We start from the raw sequence: 7,404 nt of genomic DNA, 5'->3' as shown, positions 1-7,404 counted from the left end.
TACACAGGTAAATTCCACCTTCTGCAAGACGTCCTTACCAGCCCTCCTTAATGTTGGTGGCTTGCCTTTGAGGTTATTATTAGTCTGTATATACTTATCTTGTTTGTATACAGCTGTTTGGGTGCTGTCTCCCCCACAAGACTGTGAGCTCCTTGAAAGCAAGGACGAAAGGACTGTCTTTTTTTTTTGTTTTTGCCTTTCTTTGTACCCTTAGCTTAACACAGTGCCTGGCACATAGTAGGTACTTAATAAATGCTGGTTGACTTGATACATACACATTCTCTCCTCCCCAACAATGTAAATTCCCTGAAGGTTTCCATTGTCTTTGTCTCCCCAGTTCTGTGCCCATCACATAATAAACTTAATAAATGCTTGCCGATTGACTTGAATTGAGATAAAGCTGGTTGCATCATCAATTCTAAAGCTCGGTACAATGCAACGTAAGCAGAGACGGGCTACTTAGGGGCAACTTGGAAGCAATTAAAGAGATTGATGACAAGAAAGTAACATTCTGAAAAGGAAGCCATGTCCAAAACTTTCAGCAAAGCCCTCGATCTGTAGGACAATTTGGAGATCAGAAAGTTTCATCCTCCCTCTTCTGGAAGGGCAAATCACGGTCCTCCGCTCCCGCAGGGATCCCAAGGTCTATCCATTTCTTTGTTTTCCCCCCTTCTCCCCTTACCTGGAATGTTCTCTCTCCCCTCCCCTTTTTAGCTTTTTTTTTCAAGACTCAGCTCAAGTCCTACGTTCTGTGGAAGGGAAGCCTTTCTTGGGAGGTTCCCCTGGGGTCTGCTGGTAAATGTTTAACAACCAGCTCTCCGGGGGAAAGGGGTTCAAAAAAGCACACAGGACACACTTTGGTTTAAGCGGCATCACTAACATTTTCTTCATTACTGTTAAGTCTAGGCAAAACAAAAAATCAAGTCCTGATTTGTAGCGTTTGCTGATTTCCAAGCAACTGAACACGTACTGCTTTCCCCGCACACCACCGCCCCTGGGAATCCTTCTCCCAGGGCGGTCCTGCCCCGCCCCGCGCCTCCGCTCCCCTCCCCGGCCCGCCCCACCCCACTCTCCCGGGCTGGCTCGGCTCCCAGCGTTCCGTCGCAGGTGCTCCCTCCACAGGTGCGGACGTCGGGGCTGCAGCTCTTCTCCGCACCCGACAGCGGGCGCCGCTGTTGCAGCTCGCGGAGGGCATCGGAAACAATTCTTGGAGAGTTCAGGCAGCTACTTCGGCAGCCTCCTCCTTAGCAGCGGGGCCCGTAGCGGCTGCGGACTGCCTGCTTCCCTCGCCGGGCTCCAGCCGTCAGCGCCCGGCTCCAGCCGTCAGCGAGGGGAGAGGCGGAGAAGGGAGAGGAAGAGGAGGAGGAGGAGGAGGCGGCGCGGGCGGAGGCGGAGGCGCGCTATCCCTCCGCCTTCTGGGGGGGCTGCCGAGAAGCAGCGAGCTGCACCCGGGGAGCGAGGGCTGGGAGCCGAGAAGAGCGATTCACAGCAAGGGCTTGGAGCACCCAACTGTTCCCCGGCGCTCAGAGGACGGTGTTCCCCGGAGCTGCTTCTCAGCAGCTTTCCGCCTCTTGGCTTTTCCTCTGAGGGGTGTCCCGGAGCCGGGTCCGAGGAAACTAAGAAAAGGAGCAAAGAAATCTGGAGAAGAGCCCGGAAACAAGCCTGCGCTTATCTCCGAGGAAAAGAAGCTGCGGGAGTCTTTGGTCCTTTTCCTTCTTTTTTTTTTTTCTGCCATGAACCAGGCTCGAGCTGGTCCCCGAGGAGAGTAACATTTTTTTTCTTAAGCAGAAGGGGAAATAAAAGACAATTCTTTGGTTGCTAAGGTAATTGTAGTTGGGACAAAAAAAATGTGCAAAAACATGTGGGGAAAAGGTGCTTAAAAACTGCGTTCCCTCTCTCCCCTCCCATTCATGCTTATTTTTTCAGCTTCTGTGTAGGCATATGTATGTTATGAATAAGTGTTCGAAGATTTGCCTGGGCTTAGTTTGGAAATGCATGCAAGCCATATGTGTGTCAAGAGGAAAGCATGTGTGTGATATGGCTAGGCTGGGTTGCATGTCTGTCCTGTGTGGATCTTCCTATATATGCATAGATGTGTGCGTGCGTGTGTGTGTTTGTGTATACACACACACTAATTTTATTTATATGTGTGTATATGTATATATGAAAGTAATGCACTCGCTATTATATATATTTAGATTGCATATATATATAGAGAATTATCTATATACTATATACATTGAGAATTGACAGAGACAGAATATTTTACTCTAAATGTCGAGTGAAAACAGTCTTTTAAACGTGCTGTTAAATTGTAAAAACTTGTAATAAGAAACAGGGATTCGTTAAATCCCCCCTCCCTCCCCCATGGCAGGTCTTTCTCCTTTGGAGTTTGGAGAAAGCAAAGGGAGTCTTTTCCCATGCGGAGGAAGGTGCAGACTAAAGTCTCGGAGGAGGTATATTTGTTTGGAAACTGCCAGGAGGAAAAAGCCCTAAATCATCTTGCCTTTTGCAACAATGACATTGAAACCAGTTGCATTTAAACATCTTCCTTTACAGTTTCTGTCAAGCTGCACAGAAAGTGGCCCTGTGACACTAAGAAAGTGACCCAGAAAATGTAATTTTGCTCAGAATGAAAAACTGCAGTAGCTTGCTTTTAATTGAGTAGGAGAGGGGAAGAAGTTTGTCTGGAGGACCACGTAGTGTCATTTCCCAAGCAGTATAAGCAAAGCGTTGAGGTGGTGTTGTTGAATATCTTTTCTGGAATGTACTAGTTTCTGGGAACTAGATTAGCAGGTAATTTTATAAACCGCCAGGCTTTTATGAATGAAAATTCAGGAGTTTTTAATAAATAAGATTTAAGAAATAAGCAGAACCAGGTAAACCGCAACATTGAAAACTATTCCCCTCCCTTTAGCCCCAGTGTTGGCATGGGCGGGCAGGCAGTAAAAATGGAAGAGAATAAGAATCAGAGTTTGAAAGTGACGTGATTTAGTAACTGTTGTACATGTCTCTGGAGTGCCTGCTGCACTCATAAAGGAATGAGCAGTAGTTTAAAAAAAAAGGAGCTCGTGATAACAATGCTCTGAACTTTGTATTTACATTGGTGGTGTTGGTTTTTTTAAAAACAATGTTCATGTAATTTTTGTACCCATGCTGTTTCATGAATCCTCTAAGGCTGATGGATTAAGGTCTTGATAGATCTAGAGAGGAAAGCTGTGAATATGACTCAAATGGAACATTTGGGTCTATAATCTTAGTTTTAATGTTTGGAACAAATCCCCAAACAACTTTTCAAAGGAATGTTGGTGATGGGGTTTGGACTAAGATGAGGAGGAAAAAGGCATCTTCACATATATGGCAGGTTTTTTTTTCCCTTAAGGAGACCCAATTACGCTTTCTTTCAGTACACTGGTCATTTCTGCAAAGAGAACACACTGAGGATGAGAATAAGATTAAAACAAACATGGGTTATCAGAACATAACATGCTTGTAGAACAGAGCATCCATCATCAGTTATGTTGAGGAGTTGATGGGATGTTAGTGCCATACCATATTGCAGCATAAACATCATAACCTCAGAAATCTATTGGTAGAAAAGGGTCCACCTATGGACCCTTGCTGCATACTTCATGTTTTGCTGTCTATACATTTTAGGCGTTTGAGTCATTGCAGTGTGTTTTATTAGAGGACTATCATTTTTTTTCTTTTCCCCTAAAAAAAAGTACAGAATTTGTTGGATGGTGTGTCATTATCTGCATTATCTCCTTTGAGAAACTCTGTTACATCCCTAAGATTGTCAGTAAAATGCTGCTGGTTTTGCTTTGAAGTGACAAATTGTCATATCAAATGAAAAATTACAATAAGGCTTTTTCAGTAAAAATCTTTCTGAATGGACTGCCTTTTTTGCCCCTTTGTCTGGATAAACTGTCTTATAAAAGAAACATTAAAATGAGGCATATGTTTCATGGAAGGGAAAAAAGTCTCAGAATAAGACTTGGCTAAAATGACATCCTATAATTTTGGATGTCTTATTCCCCAGGGACAAACTTTCATGTCAAAACGGGATAATTCATTTTAAGAATCTTTCTGCTTTTCTTCTGCTTATGTGTTTCTGTCACCTACACTCACAATTTTCTCATAGAAATATCTGAAAAATTTGGTTGGGATAAAGATAAAACATCAAAAGATATGAATTGGGAGCTTTGTGTCATGTACTTATCTTTAATCCAAAGGACAAATAGGGATAGAGGAGAAGGAAAGGGATGCTCTCAGGTCTGCAGTATAAGATTAGATTTTTCTTTTTAGGTACTCAGTCATATTTTCTTTGGGGCAATTGTGCACCTGGGAAAGTGTTTGGTGCTCATCCTTCCTAGCATTAATGGACACATTATTATATTTCTAACATTATTATGACATATATTTTTATAATTGCAATAGACACGATGCTTCTCATGCTATAGGAAGAGCACGACCGTACATAGCTTAAACATGAGTTGTGATGCAGACACTGAATTGTTTGTGGGGTGAAATGTTCCCATTCTGTGGAGTTTCAGAGCCTTGTAACCAGAACTAAGAAACAGTGTAGTCCCATGATACATTTGGAATATAAGGATGTAGATTTGGGTCCCAACTCAGGCACTTAGCCAGTGTGCTTTTGGACAAATCACTTAACCTCTCTAAACCACATTTTTGAGTTCTCTGTAAAAAGGGGATAAGTAATGTTTTTACCACACACTTCACAGCATTGTTGTGAGGAAGGAGCTTTGTAAAATGCAAAAAAAAAATCATATAAAAGTGATGTCTTACTATTGTAAAGTATGTTAAAGGATTTAGAAATGAAAGGAATTGTAGAGATAATCTAGCCTCACCACAGAGAAGGAAAGTGACATGGAGAAGCTGGGACTTGCTCAAGGTCAAACAGCTGACAAGTGTCAGAGATGGGATTGGAATCCAAGTCTCCCAACTCCCAATCCCATGCTCTTTCCTTTATATCTTGTGTGAATGCTACTGGCAGGTTAGCTTTGCTGAAGCAGACTTTTATGTTCATTAGTTGAGCTTATTTGCAGGGAGAATAAAAATTTTTCATCTTTTACAGAACAAAGTTGTCTATCAGATTTAGGAATGACAGGGGATTTCCCCATGAAGAAGTTGTTTTCTTAAAGGTGTAACATATAATGGAAAGAGAATTAGAATTAAAGTCAGAAGAGCCAGAAGAAATTCCTGGCTCTGATATCTACTAGCCAAGTGATCTTTTTTTGGGGGACTCATTTCCTTCCTTTGCACAATGAAGGTGATGGATGACATCATCTTTAACATCTCCTCTGCATCCGAATCCTATGATCCTATATGTATTTATGAGTAGGGAAAGATCTTATTCATTCCCTTGGAGTACTTTAAGTACTATTGAAAAGGTTTTTTCCTCTCTGAAAATGTTTTCCCTGAATTTTAATAGCTTATATTTATTGCTTTGCTGTTAAGAAACACTATATAGCTATGATCTTGTTTGATCCTCATAACTGCCTCCTTGATAGAGACTGATATATAACCCCTATTTCTCAGATGAGAAAACATCCTCCAGAAAGGGAAATGACTTGCCCAAGGTCACACGGCTGGTGACTGATGAGGCTGGGAGAGGAACCTAAATCTTCTAATTCCTAATTTAATGCTCTTTGTGCCACATCAGCCTGTTGGAAGGTTGCTCTGAAAATGAGGGTAATCAATAGTAAACTTGTCTCTCTTTGTTTTGCACTATACAAATGTGATTAGATTTAAATTGCCTTTCTCATGCTGAATGGCAGCAGTGAGGCTGATTGAACTAACAGAATTTTGGCATATTTTTTCTAAAGCAAGTGCTTGAAGGCTGTTCTTTCATTTAACTCCCTAGGTTTAATGTTTGCTGTAAATGCCTACTTCAACAGTCTCAAGAAATTGTGTTTCATAGTTGCTTATTACTGATCTAAGACTTATATGTATTGGATAATTATTTAATATCTCTATTTAACTAGAGCAAGGAGAAAAGATGCTGACCTGGGAGTCAGAAGGGAATCCACTTCTCCTGGCTCCAAACTCCTCAAGGCTTAGCTTTGCCACTTAACACTAGTTGTGTGTCTGTGGGAAAGTCATTCAACCTGTCTGAGCCTCATTGTCTTAAGCTGTAAAATAGGGATGATCACATTTGGAGAATCTGCCTTACTTGGCGTTTGTGTTAACCACTTTGGAAATTGTAAAGAGCCATAAAAATGTGAATTGATGTTAGTCATTGTTTCAGAATGAGTTACCCTTAGTGTAGGAAGTAGTGGTAAGGGTATGACATCTTAAATGGTACTTGGTTAAATCAGCAGTTTGTTGTCATTGTTCGGTCATTTCAGTCATGGCCAACTCTTTGGGACCTCATTTTGGGTTTTCTTGGCAAAGATATTGTAGTGGTTTGCCATTTCCTTCTCCAGTTCATTTTATAGATGAGAAAACTGAGGCAAACAGGGTTAAGTGACTTAAGTTACCTTAGTCTGAAAGTGAGTGCAATTTCTGCAAGGAAAACCGCAAATTCTAGATTTAATTGTTTATTCTTTATTTAAAACAGGGGTATGACTTAGGAGATTTTAACTGGCATATCAAGGTGGGAATTCTGATGGTAAATCCATTTTAAGCCCCATTCCTCTATCTGGTCAATGCATGCAGAGTTTTGTTTTTGTTGTTGTTCAGTTGTTTCAATTGTGTCTGACTCTTTGTGACCCCATTTGGGCTTTTCTTGGCAGAGATATTGAAATGTTTTGCCATTTTCTTCTCTAACTCATTTTACAGATGAGGAACTGAGGCAAACAGGGTGAAGTGACTTGACTAGGGTCACACTGCAAGTAAGTGTCTGAGACCAGATTTGAATTCAGGAAGATGAATCTTCCTGACTCCAGGCCTGGCACTCTATCCACTGTGCCACCTACCCACCCCATACAAAACTGTAACTTATTTAGTAAGCACTTAGTAAGCATCTACTATATCTAAGGTATCAGAAAATAACCAATCCCTTGTGCTAGGACATTTTCCTCTTTAATTTGGAGATAAGATAATATAACAAGTTTTCTTGTAAACTTTCTCTAAAGGGAAGAGATTTCTTAGATTCTATCTATATAACATTATCTGTCTATAAAATCAAGCAAGCATATATTAAGTGCCTCCTATATAGCAGGGGTGGCTAGATGGCCCAGTGGGTAGAAAAGCCTGGGCCTGGAATAGGGAAAACTCATCTTCCTGAATTCAAATCTGACCTCAGACGCTAGCTATTTGATCTTAGGCAAGTTACTTCACCCTATTTGCCTCAGTTTCCTCATCTGTAAAATGAACTGAAGAAGGAAATGGCAAACTGCTCCAGTATCTTTGCCAAGAAAACCCCAAATGGGGTTGTGA

General features: G+C 41.4%; 1 protein-coding gene across 1 annotated transcript in view; it reads left to right on the top strand.

Annotated features, from left to right (window-relative positions):
- Positions 1-1,218: 1,218 nt before the first annotated feature.
- RGS6 (regulator of G protein signaling 6) overlaps positions 1,219-7,404 on the top strand; it is a 647,960-nt gene continuing 641,774 nt past the window's right edge. The window contains 1 exon segment of the mRNA XM_020986371.2: positions 1,219-1,823. The gene's annotated coding sequence lies outside the window, so the exon portion shown is untranslated.

This window comes from Phascolarctos cinereus, unplaced genomic scaffold (assembly GCF_003287225.1).
Source record: "Phascolarctos cinereus isolate Bilbo 61053 unplaced genomic scaffold, phaCin_HiC Scaffold_3;HRSCAF=262, whole genome shotgun sequence".
Classification (NCBI taxonomy): Eukaryota; Metazoa; Chordata; class Mammalia; order Diprotodontia; family Phascolarctidae; genus Phascolarctos; species Phascolarctos cinereus.
Note: the sequence above shows the minus strand (reverse complement) of the source record. Positions and strands in the feature narration are given on the sequence as shown.